The sequence below is a fragment of the Candoia aspera genome, chromosome 4 (assembly GCF_035149785.1).
Source record: "Candoia aspera isolate rCanAsp1 chromosome 4, rCanAsp1.hap2, whole genome shotgun sequence".
NCBI lineage: Eukaryota > Metazoa > Chordata > Lepidosauria > Squamata > Boidae > Candoia > Candoia aspera.
Genome location: NC_086156.1, coordinates 45,506,120 through 45,527,516, shown reverse-complemented (window position 1 = coordinate 45,527,516; position 21,397 = coordinate 45,506,120). Strand labels below are relative to the sequence as shown.

Genomic DNA, 21,397 nt, shown 5'->3' with positions numbered 1-21,397 from the left:
TCATTGTCAGTTCTAAGGTTGGTTGTTCTACCTGTTGTCATTAGTTTGGTTTTCTTTATATTTAATTTTAGTCCCATTTTTTCACTGTACTCTTTGATGTTTAGTACTAGGGCTTGCAGATCCTATCCATTTTCAGCTATCAGGGTAGTATCATCAACATACAGTAGTGCAGGTTATTGAAGTATCTTCCTCCAATTTTAAAACCATGCCTATCTTTTTCCAATCCAGTTTCCCTTAATATATATTCAGCATATAGGCTGAGTAAATAAGGGAAGAGTATGTAGTCTTGTCACACTCCTTTGCTAACCTGGAACCAGTCTGTTTTGTCATGTTCTGTCTGTACTGTGGCTTCCTGACCTGTATATAGGTTTCTCATGAGGAAAATAAGATGTTCTGGGATTCCCATTTTTCTGAGCACTTTCAACAGCATTGAAGTCCTTTAGCATACCAATTCAAGACTGGAACCTCCTTCTGAGTTCAGAGAACTTTTGAAAGACTTTCCTTGTTTTTCCATGTCTGTTTCCATCTTTAGTGTCTTTACATATGTTGTTGTAATATGTAAAGACTTCTTGTCTCTTCTAACAGCTCTCTTATTGTTAAGTACCTTTCTGAGATTTTTTGTCTTTCTTGGCTTTGGCTTCTTTTCTCTTCTTGGCAATTTCCATGGTTTGTTCTGACATTCAGTTTGCTTTCTTATTTTACTTCATTTTTGGCAGTCTCTTTTCACATTCATCCATAACAACTTCTTTAAGTTCATTCCATAATTCCTCTGGTTCTCTGTCAATGAAGTTCAGGACTTCAAAGTGATTCCTTTTTTAAAAAATATAATTTTATTGAAGAAATTTTTAACAAGATAAAAACAGTTCAAATATTAGAAAAGAAAAAGTGAAAAGGAAGGAAGGAAAGGAAGGAAGGAAGGAAGGAAGGAAGGAAGGAAGGAAGGAAGGAAGGAAGGGCTTCCGATCTTTTTCCTCTTTCATGTTTCTAACTTTGGCATTCCAGTCTCCAATCACAAGCAGCACATCTTGCTTGCATGTTCTGTTGATTTCAAATAGACACAGAAGTCATCAACCTCTCCTTCTGCATCAGTAGTTGACTCATAAACTTGAATGTTCTTGCTATACCCTTTCTAACTAAAAAAGCAACACCGTTTCTTCTTTGTTTTTCATGTCCTGAGTAATAAATGGTGTGCTCTTCTGACTGAAAGCGTCCGATCCCAGTCCATCTCAATTTGCTGATGCCTAAGAGGTTATTTTGTAGTCATTTCATTTCATCTTGCACTATGTTGAGCTTTCCTGTGTTCATATTCCTTATGTTCCATGTTCCTGCTGTAATTCTATCTTTACAGCTTTGGATTTTCTTTTCCTGTCTGGCAATATCAGCAACTAGATGTTCCAAAGGGTTTAATCTAGCCACGTCATAAACACCATTAGTACTCTGAAAGATCTGCCGTTCTTCCTCAGTAGCATGTTGAGTGCCATCTGACCTGAGGGGCCCATCATCTGGCACTATATCATCAATTATTTTATATTTTCTATCCATGTGGTTTTCTTGGTAAAAATACAGGAGTGGTTTACCATTGCTTTCTCCCACACAGTATGAATTGACTAAAGTGATAATCTGCCTCTGGCATCTTCCTGTATCACTGCTGCCCAATATAAGTGCCTGTGGGAAGCTGGGATGACCTTCACACCTTGGGTGACCCTGCTGGGAACACCCTCACCACCACCACCACGATGAGGCAGCACAGTAGAACTTGGAGGGATATTTCAGACGATACCTACATTAAAAAAAAAAAAAGATGGATCGACTGACAAATGAACAAACAGATGAACTGACAGATGGACAGATGGGCAGACAGACATATGGATGGACAGATGGACAGAAATGAACAGATGGACAGAACGTCAGATAGACAGACTGATAGTCACACAGACTGACAGACAGATGAAGTTTTACGGAATCAGACTGGATGGTCTAGTCCCACAATTTTACTTCTTCTTTCCTGGATGTTTAAAAGGGTTAGATCTCTCTGTGAGTCTTCAGATTTGATTAATTTGGGGCTAATTCTTTATATCATGCTTTTCCTTAACCTGAGATCAGATTTTAAAAATACGAATTTATGTTCTGAAAATAGCTTTCTCAATCTTGCCCTAGTTCTTTTGTACTTTGAACAAATTACTAATAGAACAGCACAAAACAATAAATGTTGAGGAGGGATTCTAAGAGTTGATGTCGAACCCATCTGAAAAGCAGTGTTGGAGAAGGTTATATCACAGTTACATGCCAATAAATAAAAGTTAGTTATAGATCACATGCCTTTATTATATGTACTGTTTATTGTCTTTCCTGCTACAGAAAACCAACAAACCTTAGTCAGTTGCCCAAATCCTTGTGGCCATTCACTTTCACTGTGTAAGTCATTGGGATAGTTTTCAATAGGACTTCTGTCTCCATGTCGATAAATCTAGGAAAAAAGATTATAAAGATTGCATCATTCTAGTTTTTTTTTCTTTCATTATAAGCCTTTTGATATATTTTTAGTTTTGTTCCTTTTTGTTCTTTCCAACCCAACAGACCATTGGAAAGAGCATATAAATGGGCTCAGGACTCTATCTGCTCATCAATAGTATAACTCTCCAAAAATAGAACAGGACCAAATTTGATAGGGGGAGAAGCCAGCAACTGAAAGATTGAGTTTGATAATGTGCCTTTTCAGGAGGCCAGGGAAATAGAAATAGAAATGAATAAATGAATAAAGACACAAACAGAATGTGTGTGTGTGTGTATGTGTGTATAATCTCCCCCAATGCATCCCTAAGGGAGAAGCAGCTAGGCAGCAGCCCAGCATGCTGCCAACTCCTCCGTTCTAAGCCCCCTCCCTCACCTCTACTAGTCACATGATGGAGGGCGGAGCTACTATTAAGCGTTGGAAAAAATTCCAGAAGCCATACTCTGCAGACTTTACCCACCTTGTTTTAGATTAATATTTCATAAGCAGTGAAAGAATATGAAGAAGCATCTAAACAAGCTTGCAAATGAAACTTAATATTTCGGTTAAACATCACTCATATGTAACTTCAACACACTATATACGTAAGAAAAAGGTAGCAGCCAAATAACTGAAAAATGTCAACATAATTTTAGAATCCTTCAGTTTGGAGTCAGTAATCTATATATCCTTCCTTGCAGTAGGATTTTTAAATCACTTGTTTATTAAAATACTTTTAACTATTCTATAGTTAAGATATATTATTATATTATTATAGTATAATATTATTTATATATTATAATTAGGGCAAGAATTTCTATGACCTAAAAATGTGCATTTATGACCTTAAAACCGTTTAAATGTGACCAATTAAACCAAAAATATGACTTTTAAAGCAAAAATATGACTACAATTTTTCTGAAATTAGCACCCAATTTTTAAAAATCTGTACTTACACACACACAAATTAAAAGATTTATTCTTCTTCACTTCCAGTGCAGAAGTCCTAGTATTGAAGGAATCAAATGAACATTTTGAGAGTAAAATGGTCATCCCCGGATTAGTTTTCATTAACAGCAGAATTGCATTGGATGACCACATGCATCTTGGGGTTATCAAACTCAAAACTCCTTCCGTTGTCCACCAGGATGTTCTTGTATCTGGAGAAACTCCGTTTGACATCACAAGAGGTTATAGGAACAAATTTGAAAAAAGCAAACTCACCTGGAGAAAATTCTGGCTCGAAGTCTTCAAATTTTGCTTCAAGTCCATTCAAAATGTTATTTATTTTGCAAAGTGTTGAATAACCCAGATTAGACTGCAGCACCCTTTGCAGTTTATCACTAACTTTGTCAGCCACTTTCCCCTTTGCTTGCTTTAAATCACTCTCCATTTGTTTTACACTGTTCAGTGCATCACTTAAGTTCCATTTCTACAGTTTCAAGGCGGGTGATTGCTCTTGATAATCCACTGAAGTTAGATCCTATATATGCTAAGTTTCCAGAAAAGGTTTCAGAAAAGGAATCTTGCATGATCTTGATGGAGGAAGATTCACAATAGTCAAATTCTTTAACTGTCCACTGCAAGGAAGCATAATTTGTGAAATAATACATAGCCGCATCCAGCCAAGTCTCCCAACTTGTCATGACAGGTTGGGGAGGGAGACCCAAAGTAGGAGCAATTTCTTTGAACTTTTGTACTCGAAGTGGAGCTTTAATGAACATTTTTTTCCCCATTTGAAACTATCTACATCAGGAATCTCTTTGGCCACTCTGTGTAAACCATGTGCAAGGCATGTGATATGTATCATTTCTGGATAAAGAAGTTTAAGTCCCTTGGCTGCTTTAGTCATGTATGGAGCAGCATCTGTTACAAAGAGAAGGATATTTCCCCTTTTTACACCATCCAGCCAGAATAGTTTCATAGAATCATCAAAGAGCATAGCAATAGTGGAACTGTTTACTTTTTGTAGAGTTTCACATGTTAGAAGAAATACTTCACCAGGCTTGTCACATTTCAGAGTGCCAATAATAACATTGGCTACTGTACATATCTTCTGTTTATGTCACTTGTTTCATCTATTGAAACCCATATCTTATTGTTGTCAACAGCAGATCTTATCTTTGCTAACACCTCTTCATAGCAGGCAGAGATGTAATTTTTCCTTATAGTTGATTCATTTGGAATCGGGTGACTGGTGTACTTCTCCAAAAAATGCCTGAGGCTACCACTACCTAATTTCCTTAAGGGAATAATATTTGAAGTAACCATCATTGTACAGAGATCTTTACAAAATTCTGACTGGGTATTTGATGAACCTGCAGTTGAAGAAGAAGCTCTCTCAAAAAGGAGACTTGCCTGTTCTCAGTGAAGGTAAATCTTGCTAAACAACTCTTGTGTTTCACAGTGTCACAAAATGCTTTTGGGCCGATACCTTAACTTCACACAATTTACAAAACAAAATATCACCATCGCTACTGAAAATTTGCTCCCCAGATTCTTGAACAAGACACTGTAATTTCACACTCGCTGAACATCTACTTTTAGACATGTTGAAATCAGATTGCAGCTCTCACGTGACTCCACCAACTCAAACACACACACACCTGAGTTGGGGAGCAAATGAGAAAAAGAAAAAAAAAGGCAAATTTTCACTCTTTTTTTCAGGTCAGGTCAGGGGAGAAGCCTCTGCCTGCTGAATTCATTTTAAAAAAGGTTGCTCTCCCTCTCTTACACACACACAAACACACACACACACACTCAGAGTCCTGAGTTGGGGAGCAAATAAGAAAAAGAAAACAAAACAGGCAAATTCTCACCTTTTTTTTTTTTTCAGGCCTGGTCAGGGCCTTTGTTCCCACCTCTCTCTCTCTCTCTCTCACACACACACACACCTCCCTTAGTTGGGGAGTGAATAAGAAAAAGAAAACAAACAGGCAAATTCTCACCTTTTTTTTTTTTTCAGGCCTGGTCAGGGCCTTTGTTCCCACCTCTCTCTCTCTCTCTCTCACACACACACACACCTCCCTTAGTTGGGGAGTGAATAAGAAAAAGAAAACAAACAGGCAAATTCTCACTTTCTTTGCTGGCTCGAACTTGCTGGCTTATCAGGAGGGTTGCCAATGACCAAAATATGATCAAAATATGACCAAAATATGATGTTTGTTGCAAAATTAAGCAGAAATATGACATAACACCTTTAAAAAGTCAAAATACGACTTTTCAGGCAAAATAAAAAGCTAATTCTCACCAGATTACTCTAAAACATGTTTTAACTTACTTATAGATTCAAATAAAGGTTCCAGAAAAAATATGACATGTCATAGGAATCCTCTCCCTAATTATAATATTACAATATATAATTAATAATATAAATCACTGGAAGAAACATTAACAATCTCAGATATGCAGATGATACCACTTTGATGGCTGAAAGCGAAGAGGAACTGAGGAGCCTTATGATGAGGGTGAAAGAAGAAAGTGCAAAAGCTGGCTTGCAGCTAAACCTCAAAAAAACCAAGATTATGGCAACCAGCTTGATTGATAACTGGCAAATAGAGGGAGAAAATGTAGAAGCAGTGAAAGACTTTGTATTCCTAGGTGCAAAGATTACTGCAGATGCTGACTGCAGTCAGGAAATCAGAAGACGCTTAATCCTTGGAAGAAGAGCAATGACAAATCTCGATAAAATAGTTAAGAGCAGAGACATCACACTGACAACAAAGGCCCGCATAGTTAAAGCAATGGTATTCCCAGTAGTAACATATGGCTGCGAGAGCTGGACCATAAGGAAGGCTGAGAGAAGGAAGATAGATGCTTTGGAACTGTGGTGTTGGAGGAAAATTCTGAGTGTGCCTTGGACTGCAAGAAGATCAAACCAGTCCATCCTCCAGGAAATAAAGCCAGACTGCTCACTTGAGGGAATGATATTAAAGGCAAAACTGAAATACTTCGGCCACATAATGAGAAGACAGGACACCCTGGAGAAGATGATGATGCTAGGGAGAGTGGAAGGCAAAAGGAAGAGGGGCCGACCAAGGGCAAGATGGATAGATGATATTCTAGAGGTGATGGACTCGTCCCTGGGGGAGCTGGGGGTGTTGACGACTGACAGGAAGCTCTGGTGTGGGCTGGTCCATGAAGTCACGAAGAGTCAGAAGTGACTGAACAAATAAACAGCAATTAATAATATATCATTATTTATAATATATTAATTATAACATATTAACAATATATTATTGAAACAATTCTATTATTATTATTTTAAAACCACATATGTAAGTAATGATTGTATACCAATAAAAATACATTGATCTGCAATCAGTAATATCTAAAAGTTAGTGCCTCTTTGCTGGAGCGTTTCTGAAAAAGGCATCAAAGATAAGTTATTAATTCAAATACAAAGGTTGTCTTCTACCAACGTAATAAATATTAAACCAGGGTTAACAAAACACAATATCTGCATTCATATGTTTAGTTATGCCCAAATGAATAACCATGTTACGGCTTAAAAAGATGGCCTAGTTCATACACCATGCTAAAGCAATGATTATGGTCCCATAAGACACTGAACTACCCAACCCCATTTTTCTTTAGTCTACAGTGTTGTGCAAACCTTGTTAATATTTTTAATCTTTATTTAGTTTAATACAAAGTAAAAGAAAGATAGAATAAAAAGAAAGAGTAGAAGGTGCAGAAAAGAAAGAAAAAAAGGAAAAAGAAAAAGAAAAATTAATACAAATTAAAATAAAGATAGAAGAGTAAAAAGAAAGAATAGAAGGTGCAGAAAAAGAAGGAAAAATAGAAATAGAAAATAAAAGTAAGAATATAGTAAAGAAAAAAGAAAAGAAATATATAAAGAAGTGACTTCCCACCTTCATCACAATTATAAACATTTTTAGTAACTTATCACCTCCTTTTAAAATACAACAAATGATTTCTTCTTTCCATATCCCATCATCATCTAGAGCCAGTCTGGTCTAGTGGTCAAGGTAACAGGCTAGAAACCAGGAATCTGTGAGTTCTAGTCCCACCTTAGGCATGAAAGCTGGCTGGGTGACCTTGGGCCAGTCACTCTCTCTCAGCCTAACCCACCTCACAGGGTTGTTGTTGTGGGGAAAATAGGAGGAGGAAGGAGTATTAGGTATGTCTGTAGGTTGAGTCATGGCAACTGGACTTCCTTCTTTTTGGTTGAAACGTTTCGCTGCTTGTCCGAGGAGCTGCTTCAGTCTGGGCGAAGGTTGGTAAGGGGGCCCCATATATGTCTTCCAGGGTAGCTGCATCGTCCCTACACCTGAATGGCTTGTTAATTGTGCCATGGAGGTGTGGATTGTCTTTGGGATGTCTTACTCCTGGATCCTTTGTTCATCCCCAAGTGGATCATGAAGAGTTGCCTTCCTGGTGAACATGTGAAGTGGTCTTAATCTTCCTGGGGACTAATGAAAGAACAGCATGAAAAATGGGGGACAAGTTGTGTCTGAGGCCTCAGCCCCTATTGAGGGAAGGATTGTCCACTTTGGCATGAATAGATTCCTTAAGCCCTCTCTCAAACCACCTATCTTCTCTGTCCAAAATGTAGACATTGTTGTCCTCAAATGAGTGTCCTTTTTCTTTTAGATGAAGGTAAACTGCTGATTCTGGTCCTGTGGTGTTGCTCCTCCTGTGTTGGGCCATCCTTTTGGGTAAAGGCTGTTTGGTTTCCCCAATGTAGAGCTCAGAACACTCCTCACTGCACTGGATTGCATATACTATGTTGCTCCTCTTATGTTTTGGTGCTGGATCTTTAGGGTGTACAAGCCTCTGTCTCTGTGTGTTAGTGGGTTTGAGAAATACCGGTACGTGGTGTTTTCCAAATATCCATTTTATCCTTTCCGACATGCTGGCCATGTAAGGAATGACCAGGTTCTTCCGTTGACTCTGGGTCTCAGCCCTGTCTGCCATTGTTTTGGGTCTAGGGGTAGACTTAGATTTAATGAAGGCCCAATTTGGATGCCCACAGGCCTTCAGAACTGTCCTCAGGTGCTGGTTTTCTTTCTTTCTGGCATCCATGGAGGTGGGGTTTCTGCCCTGTGAAGTAATGTCCTGATGACTCTTAGTTTGTGCTGCAGTGGATGGTGGGAGTTAAACATCAGGTATTGGTCTGTGTGTGTGGGTTTCCTGTAAATCCCTATTTCTAGCTTACCACCAGTCCCAATAAGAACCTCACAGTCTAGGAATGCCAGCCTGTTGTCTTTGGTGTCTTCCCTGGTGATGTTTGACTCCCACCATTATAATCCCAACTCTTTCATGGAACTTGTCAGAAACCGATTTCCCTATTAGCTTGACTATCTGATCAATTTTATGGTAGATATTTGGTTAATTGAATTTTAGGGGTGTCATTAACCATTGTTTTGTTTAGTGGCCCCAAGAACAAGGAACTCTTCCCATGTTAGCATTGTCTGAGATTCTTACCCTTTGTTTTCACTTGTCCGTGACCAAGATTCACTGGTTTGGACATGTGCCTGGTCTATTGCTTACAACAAATATTCAATCCAGCTTTTTCAAATGGTTCCCTAATAGTTTCCCTTACCTAGCCTTTGTTTACAAGGCATAGGCCTGCTTCCTTTTAGCAAGTTTGCTTGCTTCATCTCATGCCTTCTACCCATAGTCCTACTAATAGTGTTATCTGGGAAATTCCAGCTATTCTCTGCTTTAATTTGTGTTAACAACAACTCAGAAAGCAAGTTTGCACATATATGTTTAATTAAAGCAACAAGGAGGCTAGCTGTCCTCACAAAGAGCTCCTTAAATCTGTATGTTACCTCTTCCGCCAACTCTACCATCCTGCCTTTCTTGTATTACCAAAGTATGTGCTGCAATTGTGATGGTAACAAAGTTTCACCATAAGAATTTTTGTCTTTTTCTCATTCAGCATTATCTGGTGTAATGTTGGGCTGGTAATTTTTGTGCTAAAGGCAATGGAATATTTAGCTGATTGTTTTAAGATGTGGATAAATAGGCTTTGTTAACTTTCAGTCCCACTTTTCTACTCTCAAGTGAGCTTCTGAGGTCACTGGTAGGTAGAAAGAATTAAAGATGGTTGAAATAATGATACTATTTCAGCTGGCTAGTTATTATGTACAGTATTTAGATTTAGCTCCAGATAATGACAAGAGAGCTTTCAGGAAATCTTAGAGCAGAAACTAGGGATCCCCTTTTCTTATATTTCTTATAATTAGATAATGATTAGATCTTTGATATATACTGTAGAATGTGTTGATGTGAAGGTGATTTATGTGTGTCTTTGTCTTTATAGGCTTATTACCTTTTTTAATGTATGTATAATGTTATATTGTATTGTAATTTTAAATGGTGCTGAACAGCTCTGATTGATGTTCTAGCACTAGAAGGATGAGATATAAAAAAAGCAGCTACAAGGGAATTAGACTGCAATCTTATGCACATACTTTTGAATAAGACTCATGAGACTCAGTAGGATTTCTGATAAGGGTGAACTGCTAAATCACAATGAATACAGCTGTGGAAGAGTAACAAAAGGCTGAAAACCACTTGTAGCACTGAGTTATGAGCCTTTCCCTATTTTTAGCTTGAGTAAATGTCTGCAAGCAGGCTACAAAATGAGTATAGTACACCAATCTATGTATAATAAGTAGTATATGAATGCTGTGTCTTTTGCCTTTTAAATCTTGATGTTCCTCATTTCAGTTATGTTTGTAATGGTTTTTCTAGCCTAGAATATTATATGATTAAAAAAAATCAAATTCTATTAATGCTGAGATTCCATGAAACTGAGGTCTGTCACACAACCAGCCTCTCAATTTGCTAATTATTTCCAATCACTTTAAGTCCAACTTGCATTTTCTCCATATTGATTTCACCATTTGTAGGTTGGAAATACTTTCAGTTTGGTGTTAGCTATATGACTAGAGCCACAGAAAGCATCTCAGGTAATCACTGCATACTGAAGATCACCCTGTCGGTACTTGTTCTTTCTGCTACTAACTGGCCAATTAGTAGTAGAAGGCTGACTCTTATACTCAACTATTACTTGAACCATGGTTTGTTTAATAAGCCATAGTTACCACATACAACACGAATGACAAACCTGGCTTAGAAACCCAATAATTGGTGTTACATACAAAGCTAGGCCAAACCCAGGATGGAGGAGGTCTTCTTGGGTGCTAAATCTTTAATGCAGAATCAGAGGCTAAGCATAATTCCCCAACAGATAGCCATCCATCCATCCATCCACAGGATTTATATGGCCGCCTATCTCACATAATGATTCTAGGCGGATCACAACAATCCATAACCACAGAGATAAAAAATAAATACCTTCCCCTCAGGCGCCAGACCAAACAGACTCCCAACTAAACCCACATCCTAGTCCAATGCTTGGGGGGAAAGCAAGTCTTTGTGGCCTTCTAGAAGGCTAAAAGCGTAGGATCCCTCAGATCTCAACTGGGAAGCTATTCCAAAGGGCTGGGGTGACCTCCGAGGTCCCATCAGGTGACAACATTTAAGAAAGGGGACCTGGAGCGCACCCACCCTAACCTAGTAGGATGGGCAGATACCCTCAGGGAGAGGCAGTCCCACAGATAACCTGGCCCTGTGCTATGGTAGGGCTTTAAAGGTGATAACCAGCCCATTAAATTGCACCTGGAAAGCAACGGGAGTCAGGGCAGCTCACACAGCAGTGGTGAACTGCCAGGCATCCAAAACTGGATGCTGCTGCATTCTGGACCAGTTGTAGTCTGGATGGTCTTCAAGGGCAGCCCCATGTAACCAGTGTTGCAGTAATCCAAAAGGAAGGTGACTAAGGCATGAGTGACTATGAGCAAGCTATTGCCTGAAGACCTTCTGTGAGGGACATCCCCCCACCTCTCTGAAGTATTCAACTCCATTGTCATACTGCTCCATGATTGTGATTTCAGATTTTATTTATTACTACATATTAGGGTAAACGACTTGTGTTTTTTTCAGCTGAACTCACTGGTGCTTTCACTAGTGCCACAGCAGAGTGGAGATTGCAGTGCATTGCCAGTGACATCATAATCTGCTGAGGATGGCGAACATGCTGGAGATGCAGCACACTGCCTCCTCCACAGCATCACAGCAGCAATCATACTGCTATTACTCACAACTGCTCCTCCCTCACCCTCAGATACCCTCCCTGCTCTCATGGAGAGCACATAGCTGGACTCCTCTGAGTAATGAAGTACTTGTAAGCACAAGTCCTACTTAATGCAACAGATCATCACTTCTCTCCCCATATATCCATCACATGTGAGTAAATTATACAGTAAAAGCAGCTACTTCATCCAGTTAATATCCAGTATAAAAATCAATTATACAACAATAAGTAATACAGGAAATACTGTCCTCTGATTTTTTTGTTTTTGTGAACAATAGTCTCTTATGTTGCTTGACAAACCACTGGAAACTTGATCGTCTGTCTTTTCTATCACTGTACACTTAAGTGTACATACAACATCTTTTCTTATCTGATGTAGCATTTATTTCCTAATTATCAAATAAGATATCCTTTTTGGAATGTTGTTTACATGTCATGACTAGCCATGTTCATTACAGATGATCTTCTTACACATGGCCACAAAATGTTTAACTCTTGTAGGCTGGGGCTGACACTTATTATGCTTCTAAAGGGTTATAAACAGTTCTCCACTGAAGAGGGAAAAATCCCTTAATAAAAGTCAGATATAGAAGATAATCTTATAAAGACAACATTCTGAGGAAACTGGATTTTATCATATCTGCTTGAATATTTACACAGAGCCCAGCAACATGAGCCTGAACAAACTGCATCTATTTCATAATCCTACAGAGGAAGGAAAAATATGGGAAGCTTTGAAATATCCAGGATCATAGATTAATCATGCCAGGCTCATTTTAAATTAAACCATATACATACATGAACCCCTTCCCCTTCCTGTACTTACTAAAATCACAAATTTCAACTCCCGTCCAAATGCTGACTGGAGAAGAGAAACAATGAGGACCAGCAGCGCAAAGTGCAGATTCTTGGAGCTTCTCGTTAGACATGTTCCTCCCATTCTGCCAACAGATACTGTATATAAACACTCTGTCAGTAGGCCACATGCTTTTTAAGGAACTCTAAAGGGTGGATACCTAACTGGTAATTCAAAGAGGAAGTGACAATTACATATATAGATCTATTTCTTAACTTAGGATTTTCTAGTCAGCTGCAGCCCTGGAAAACCACAGACACAGAATTGATGAAATCAGACTTCTTTCCAAAATATATTCAGCTTCTGTATGATGTGGAGAGGTGGACAGATTTACACGTTGCAGTAAGCCGTAATTGTTTGGTTTAGCATGTGTGAATCTATCTTTGTGGTTTGTAAATCATGGCTTTAGCGTGTTTTGTAAAGTGGGTCAGTTACTCCTTATTCATCTATGATTAAGCAAACCAAAGCTTAGGACAATTCTATGAACCAGGTCACTGTTCTCCACTGATTGTCTATTAGGGCTTTGTGGAAGTTTAAGGGAGTGCTTTACTTTGATGATGATTTGAGCAAAATCATCAGAACAAAACTATGAAGTGTCTCTTTTGAGAAGATCAGGAACTTTACTGCTTCTCAACCAACAAAAGGACATTCTGTACATGCGTGGGAGCCTCTTTCTTTAAGGTGAGGCCATTAAGTAAATTACCTCCACTTTGACCTTCACAAGGCTATTGAATCTAGATGGAGTGTGCCCACTGCACATATTGTTACTATCAACCTTTCCATTCTAATTTGTAGCAACATAAATTAAAAAGGTAATCTTTTATTGGAAGTATGTTGGAGCCAAACTGACAGATGCGACACATATTTGTGTAACATATTAAATCATTAAAAAAAATTAATAGTGAAATGCAAAACTACTTGCAACATTGCCAATAAGGAAAAAAGGTAAATAGTGATTATACAGTGAAGAATGAAAACCTAAATATATTATAGTGATTAAAATAAACTAAACATGACAAAACAAAATCCCAATTACAGAAAAAAGAGTTCCATCCAGTATAATAACTATAGATAACAATATAACGCTAATTCCATTCTTAAGCTTATCATTAAATCTAGACCATATACCAACATCATCTTCTAATTCTCATAACACAGAATTTTCAAAAAAATAGATAATGAATTCATGTCTTGGATCCATTCCTTAAAGTCAGGGCAGTGAGTTTCTTTCCAGTTGCATAAAATTATCCTCTTTGCCATGTTCCAGAACCAGTAGAGACGATGCACTTTGTGACATGACAAATTCCATATTTTAGGTATATAGTTTGACAACACATTGAGATCCTTAACTGTAATATTTTCTCCCAAAATTGTACTGACATGTGCAACCATTTGAAACCACAACAAGGTTATAACTGCATAAGACTCCTACATTCCTTACGAAATTGAATTGTTGGTTTCTGTTCAAGTTCTGCATCTCTCAAGGAAGCCAAAAGTTGTAGATACCTCACATGCTGCTGGAGCATCCGGACCATTACTGTTTAACTAGTACATGTTTTTCAATTGTATATATTGCCAAGCCAATATTATGAATAAGTTATATTCAACACACAATCTCTTAAAATCTTTAAAACAGCCATTAGAAATCAACTGATTTAAATGGTGGATTCTTTGTTTAGCCTAAATGTTTCAATAAAACATCCTTCCTGCTATTTTCAAATGTGGGTTATTCCACAATCTCAGTTTTTCATGTGATTTGGGAACAAAATGTCATTGTTTATCTAATAATAAACAAATGTGCCTGGCAGCTTTCAAAGCATGAAAAGAAGATCCTGGGGTAGTATATCTGGGCTTTAAAACAAGAAGTCAAAGAACTACACACATGCTCCCTAAACAGGCCCAAAAAGGGGAATAATCTATTTATTTATAAATCAATTTATATGGCCATTCATCTCACAAGAAGCAACTCTAGGTGGTGTACAACAAAGATATAAAACAATAAACATGTCAAAAACAGTCATTATTAAAAAGTTAAAAAAGCATAAGACACAAATATATTTATAATCATATTATAAGTATGATTATAAATATAAATCATATTTATATTTTGTAATTTATAAACTGGGAGATGATCTAACTGGAGGATGATTCTTCAGAGGAAGGTCTGTTGCTCCCTGATTATAAGTTATAAAGATAAATAGATTATAAATATAATCAAATTTATAATCAGATCATATTTATAATAATAAAAAGTCTAATAAAAACATGTTAAAAACATGTTAAATCATGGTGAATAAACCACAAATAGCTACGTCATGTAGGCCAAAATATAGTGTATAGGGTAAACATAATGTCATGAATATGGATGGTGAGCAGGAGGAGGCCCCTATCCAGGGGGTAAAACACATGCGTAGTTTAGAGACTTTGAGCTGTCATTCAAAGAAACCCAGAACAGACCCACCTTCAGTTCTGGGGTTTATCTGTCGGTTTTCCCACGCTTCTTCAGTTTGGTAGGATTTTCTGTCTATAATAGCAGTAAATAAAACACTAGAGACTTTCTCCTCGTCTCGGCGTGGTCTTTGCTTAGTCAGGACGCATAATTATGGATTTATATGGAGGTAAAAGGGAACCAATAGAGTGGTGAGCATCCAGTGTTATCCTAATAAACTAGAGGGCTGTGCAGTGCTCCAGACAGAATACCGAAAGGTGCTTCCTATTTTTCAGGTCACACAACTGTTTTAGTAAGTCAGCAGCTGGTGCTGCATTCATGGAGCATGTTTTTGGAATCAAAACTGAAGTATTGCATAGCTGTTCTGGATGAAACCTCTCAGGGCTATTGGCCTCAAAGAAACCAGAAACTACAATCCCTTTGGGGTTGGCCTTCTTTGATCACCCGAAACTAATAGACCTAGAAGGACTTCCTTTGCCAGTAATTAGAGTGTGGGCTGTGAGGAATCTAGAATGGTGCTTTCAACTAATCCTGTTTAAAACAGAATTGGACTGTATGGCTACCGTATTTGTGCTACACAAATCCAGATGTTCACCAGATGGCAGGAAAGTAAAATAGGAAAGTCTAATATTGGACAAGAGATGCTGGTGGTTTTATTAACACAGTAAAGCCTTTAGGGGATGGGAAAAGAGATTGTCCAAGTGTTTGGGACTACAATTTTCCTAATCCCCACCAGGCTGGAGTACATAGTGGCAAGAATTATCTACCACAAAAGGCCATAGTATGGTTTGTTTAGCTTTAGTGTGTTCTGTGAAGCTAGCCATTGTGGTTAATAAACCATAACTTGGCAGCCACCAACTGTAACTGGAATACATCTAGGTTGATTTACATGCAGAATTTTATCTATAATTAAGTTGTATTTAAGATATGACATGTGCATACTGGTGATTGCAAAGTGAGTGGGAAACACCTGTGGGTTTTAGGCAGAGAAAATTTCGATTTTTTTCTTTCTTTTTTGGAACATTAGGACTTTTTGGCACTATTTTAGGGCTTGCACTATAATTGAGTCATCTCAAAATACTAGAAAATTCTGTTAGTTTCAGTAATTACAGGTAGTCCTTGCTTAACAACCATTCGTTTAGTGACAGTTCGGACTTATGACAGTGCTGAAAAAACTGACTTAAGACTGGTTCTCACACTTACGACCGTCACCGTGTCACCGCAGTCACATGATCACAATTTGGGTGCTTGGCAACCAGTTTGCATTTATGACCGTCGCAGCATCCCGTGATCACATGATTTCCATTTTCTACCTTCCCACCTGGCTTCTGGCAAGCAAAATCAATGGGGAATCATGTGATTCACTTAACAACCACATGGTTCAATTAAACCCATCGTGATTCACTTAACGGCTGCCTTAAAAAGGCCGTAAACTTAGGTCAGATTCGCTTAATGACTGCTTCACTTAGCAACCATAATTCCGGTCCCAATTGTGGTCGTTAAGTGAAGACTGCTTGTATGGCCAGAGGAAATCAAAGGGCCCAAAAAAAAAAAGGTTTGAGGGCTATAGATTGCTCACTTCTGAATTATGGTTTAGTGAATCCAACCAACTGGTGGATAAGCAAGCCCTATATGATATGTGAATCAGGTCACTCCCACATATACATTCAGAAATTCATGTTGGGGGTGTGGTTTTATATTTCTAATACAACAAAAGATTTACAATCCATCATTTCTGAATACATATTGCAAACAAATGGTGGTTAAGATGATGTAAGTTATGCCACCTCACCTTACAAGGTGACTCAATATTGTTACAGTACCGGCATGGGCACAATAAGAAGATAATACTATTTATTTCTGAATGCAATTAATCCAAAGAGTTGGTTTCAAGACTTAAAGCTATAATCCTACACCCACTAATCTGGAACCTGGGAGAATGCCTACTAAACTCAGTGGAATCTACTTTTGAGTAGAAAGAAATAGGATTGGGTTATCAATATGGTTTTGAGCCCAACTTATTTGGAGGGCTTGAGATATATTTCTTTGTTTCTTCAGTTTATATGGCTATCCAATTTGAAATGACTGGGCAGCTTACAGCAATTTAAAAACCAATATAAAAACATCAAACCTCAAAAACAAAACAAAGTAACCAAAGACAATCTCCACAGAACAATTCTTAAAAATTTTCTCTGAGTTGAAATCACTCAATATTTGGCCCACTGACTATGGGAACAGCCAAGTCTTCTGTGTCTTTTGAAAGGCCAACAGGGTCAGAACAATCTGAATTTAGGGAGTAAGCTGCTCCACAGGGCAGCTGCCATGACAGAGTAGGTATTCTTCCAGTCTATGTGCATGCCTTCAAGTCATTGTTGACTATTGGTGACTGTCTGGAAAGTCCCTGCAGTTTTCTTGGCAAAATTTCAGAAGTGGTTTGCCATTGCCAACTTCCTAGGGCTGAGAGAGACAGACTGGCCCAAGGTCACCCAGCTGGCTTCGTGCCTAAGGCAGGACTAGAACTCACGGTCTCCCAGTTTCTAGCCTGGTGCCTTAATTGGCTCTCTTAACCACTACAGTTAGTCCTTGTTTAGTGACCACAATTGGGACCAGCAACTCAGTCATTAAGCAAAGCAGTCACTAAGTGAAACTACAACTGTGCTTATGATATTACTTCAGGTTTCCTTTGCTTTACAGACCTGTGAAGGTTGTAAATGCAAGAATTGGTCATAAAGTTACTTTTTCCACCACTGTTGTAACTGTGAATGGCTGCTAAATGAGGCAGTTGCTAAACGAGGACTATCTATACACCAAACACTTCCTGGATCCCATCAAAAGACTTTGCCTAATAGAAGGGACCCAGAGTATATGAACTCTGTCAGATCTTCACTTCTGGCAGAATTAGTATGAGGCAGGTGGTCTTGCCAACAACCCCGCCCTGTTCCATAAAGGGCTTTATAGGGGTGCTTGAATTGCCTGTGGAACTTGTGGACTTCTTCAGTTATCATAGTATTTTTGTTTTTCCCTTACGGGTGGTTTTCCCTAAGGGATATGTGTTGTTGAGTTATGAGAGAAAAGCAAAAAAGGTGAATCCTAGTAACTTTTGGTTACCAACCCAGCAGGGTTAAAGAGGAAAGACATTTAGATCACTCATTTATGCTTGCTGACTTTTCATGTAATTCTACTGATAAGCACACAGGATAGAAGTAAAAGGACAAGTGAAGCTTTTTATAAATCTAAAAAAGCCCAATGCTTAATTCTGTATCCTCTCTTTGAAGGCAGTCCTGTCTACTTATTAATTAAATGAAAAAGTAAGTAAAGAATGAGCAAAGCAGAAGACAGATGTTTGCCAGCCTAGCTGAAAGCTTTTCTTAGTTGTCCACAGATGAACATAGCTAGTTCTTGGGACTGGCTTCTTTGGTAATTCTTTAGTAATTAATCTGGTTTTAAAAATCAGCACATGCCCAGCAACCTGGAGCTTGCTTTAGTAGGCCTCATGTTTGTTTGGTTCTTGATATTCCTTTTTATTTCTTTCTGGCAGCTAATTTAACTGTCACAGCTTCCTAATCACAGTCCCTAATTACACCCTAAAGAAGAATGCTCAGAGGCATTAGGCAAAATGTCAAATGCTTCTTGGTAAAAAATAAATAAATCAAACAATGACACCCAATCAGTATCCCAGCCTAGGAGCAATAGCCTTCTTGAACAATCACAAAAATGGAAGGGAGGGAGGGAGAAAGGAGTCTGATGGAACAACCAAAAATCTAGGTTGTAATATTTTCAACTAAGGGCTTTGGTGTCCATCACAGGCACATGTAGACAGCTTCTGATCTTCTGGCCATATCTGTGCTCAACACCTAGCTCACTCCACCATCTTGACCTTGAAGTTGCAGCTTCCAAGTGGTCTTCAAGGGCAGCAGCCTCATGTAGAGTGCTTTGCAGTAATCCAAAGTGACTAAGGCATGAGTGACTCTGAGCAGACTCTCCTGATCCAGAAATGAGCAAAATTGGTGCTCGATATGGATTTGTGCAAAGACTCTCCTTGCCATGGTTACCATCTGCTTTTCCAGAAGGAGCTGGGAGTCCAGGAGGTTTCCCCAAATGCACACCAGTTCTGCCTGGGAAGTGCCACGCCATCCAAAACTAAAGATGGAAAGTCCTCAGTACGGGGAGACCTTAAAACACACAGCCACTCTACTATCACAGCCACTCAACCTACTAGGGTTGAGTCTAAGCCTGTTCCTAACCATCCAGATCCAATAGCTCTAGACACTGAAAAAGAACCTTGGCAGTATCACTTAATTGACCAGGGATGAAGATATATAACTAAGTATCATTAGCACACTGATGACATCTCATCCCAAGTTGGTGGAATGCCTTATCCAGGGTTTCATGTAAATGTTAAATAGGATGGAACCCTGGGGTATCCTGAAGAGCAAGGGCCTAGTGCTTGACCTCTCCTGCTGCCCCCAACACCAACTTGAACCAGTCCTGGAGGACAAAATAGAATCACTGCAACACCATGTCCCCTACTCCTATCCTCAGGAGTCAGTCCAGGAGGATACCATGATCAATTTTATCAAAAGTCACTGAGACATAAGGAACAGATCCTTTTGGCTCCTATGTTCTTACTGATGCCCACCAGGTCCCATCATTACAAGCTTTTAAATAAGCCCTAGATGTTTACCTTGTACTGTAACTGAGAACAGAATCCCAAATTGTGTTAGGATTATTTGGAAAACTCATTTCTCATTTTCATTGAAATTTTAATTTCAAAGAGGAAGGTCTTTGATATTGCTCTTCTTTTTCTGGTAAAATGTTTAGTTCTGCTGGAAGTCTTGATTTCTATCTTTTTCTACAACTTCATTCACAGTTGCATTAATTGTAAATATTAAGATCAAGTTTAATAGTTTCAGGATGGCTGTTTCTCCTTTACAGCGATAGTTCTTAGTATTTCTGATTTGCAACACTTTTTTTTAATGCCAAATCCTCTGTCCTGTCTAGAAATCCTTGGGAGCCCAGTTTTTCTATCCAGATTTCTGATAAGATTTCAACTTAGAAGCTTTTTGTGCTAAATTGACATTTTTGCATGGTACTCCATTGTGGCATTTAACAAGATGGCAACCTAGATTTTTCTGGATCTCTTCATGGAGACTTCTAATTATTTTCTTATGACATAAACAAACAAGGATCCTATCAAGCAGAAAATCTGGGGTGCAGTCACCATATAATTCACCTAGGCACAAGGAAGTAAAAGTATTTTCTTCATTCTGTAAAGCCCTATTGCTGCTTTTTAGACTGTGATTCATAATGAACAGAGGTTTCATTTAACTTAGCAGCTAACCTGATCCTTATCTAAAAACATACAAAGCTCTTCCTGCCATAGGAAACTCCCACATTTTACTTTATTTTAAAATACATTTATTTAACTCTGTCTGAATTTACTTGGGTTCATGCCCTGTCAGGCTTTCACTTCAGTTGAAAGAGGTAGCAACAGCCTTGGGACTTTCAGATAAGGGAGGAAATGTTTCCGTATGGCATTTCTGACCATGAACTCTGGGCCCAAATATTTATTTGTTTATTAGATTTGCCTCTCACTATTCCTCCAAGCAGCATACATTGTACTCCTTCCATTCCCCCACACCCCACTATAATAATGCTGTGGAAATAGCTCACCTGTACGTTTACTGGATGACCTTAAGCAGGAACAACTTCATTCCTCTATTCCTGAGTCTCTGAATATGGACACTGTGGATATCAGCGTGCCCACAGCTTCCTTAGCACTTGCCAGCCAACTGTTGTTGTTATTAATCAAATAGGTGGCCAAACAAATCACCAGCCTTCAACATAATCTTTTTTCTGAGAAATATATCTGGATTTCCCATACTGATGTTATATGCAATCCAATGCTTTGTATGAAAATATGCCCATATTATCCTAAAAAAAAAAAAAGGCTGGAAGGATAAGGAAAATCTTGAGGGGCTCCCCCAAGTTCCTTTGTGATGTTTTGACTGTTTGTCAATATTCCAGATGTGTCCTTTGGTTCCAGATGGTTGGGCCTCTCTGCTCTATGATATGCTGAAGAGAAAGAGATTTGTAGGGCAGAATGTGGTGGGCTTTTCAGATTTTGAGTGTCAGAAAAGGGCAGCAAATTATTATTGTTTAATTTATTATTGCATATTTTCAGGGCCAAAACTTGCTTTTCTTACTGAAATGCTGAAATAAGAGCCAGCTATAGGTAATTTGAATCTTATGTCTAGAGGAAAACGTTTATCTTTCCAGAATAGATAGCCAAAGAAAAGGCTAAGAAAAAGAGAGAGGGGTGGAGATAAATATATTTAAGTTCTATTTTACAAGCTGGTATAAGATAAATGCTACAACAATAATATATGCAAAGTGTTTTGGACTTGTAATAAAAATGTTCTTTGATTACCATTTTACTTGTACTGTTATATGATTTATAGCTTGTTG

The 21,397-nt window shown here is 38.4% G+C and overlaps 1 protein-coding gene across 1 annotated transcript in view; it reads right to left on the bottom strand.

Moving 5' to 3' along the window:
- LOC134497947 (prostatic acid phosphatase-like) overlaps nucleotides 1-12,559 on the bottom strand; it is a 29,032-nt gene extending 16,473 nt beyond the window's left edge. The window contains exons 1-2 of the mRNA XM_063303984.1: nucleotides 12,451-12,559; nucleotides 2,372-2,467 (exon numbers count right to left, since the gene is read on the bottom strand). The gene's annotated coding sequence lies outside the window, so the exon portion shown is untranslated. The remainder of the gene's footprint in view (nucleotides 1-2,371; nucleotides 2,468-12,450) is intronic.
- Between the last annotated feature and the right edge of the window lie 8,838 nt (nucleotides 12,560-21,397).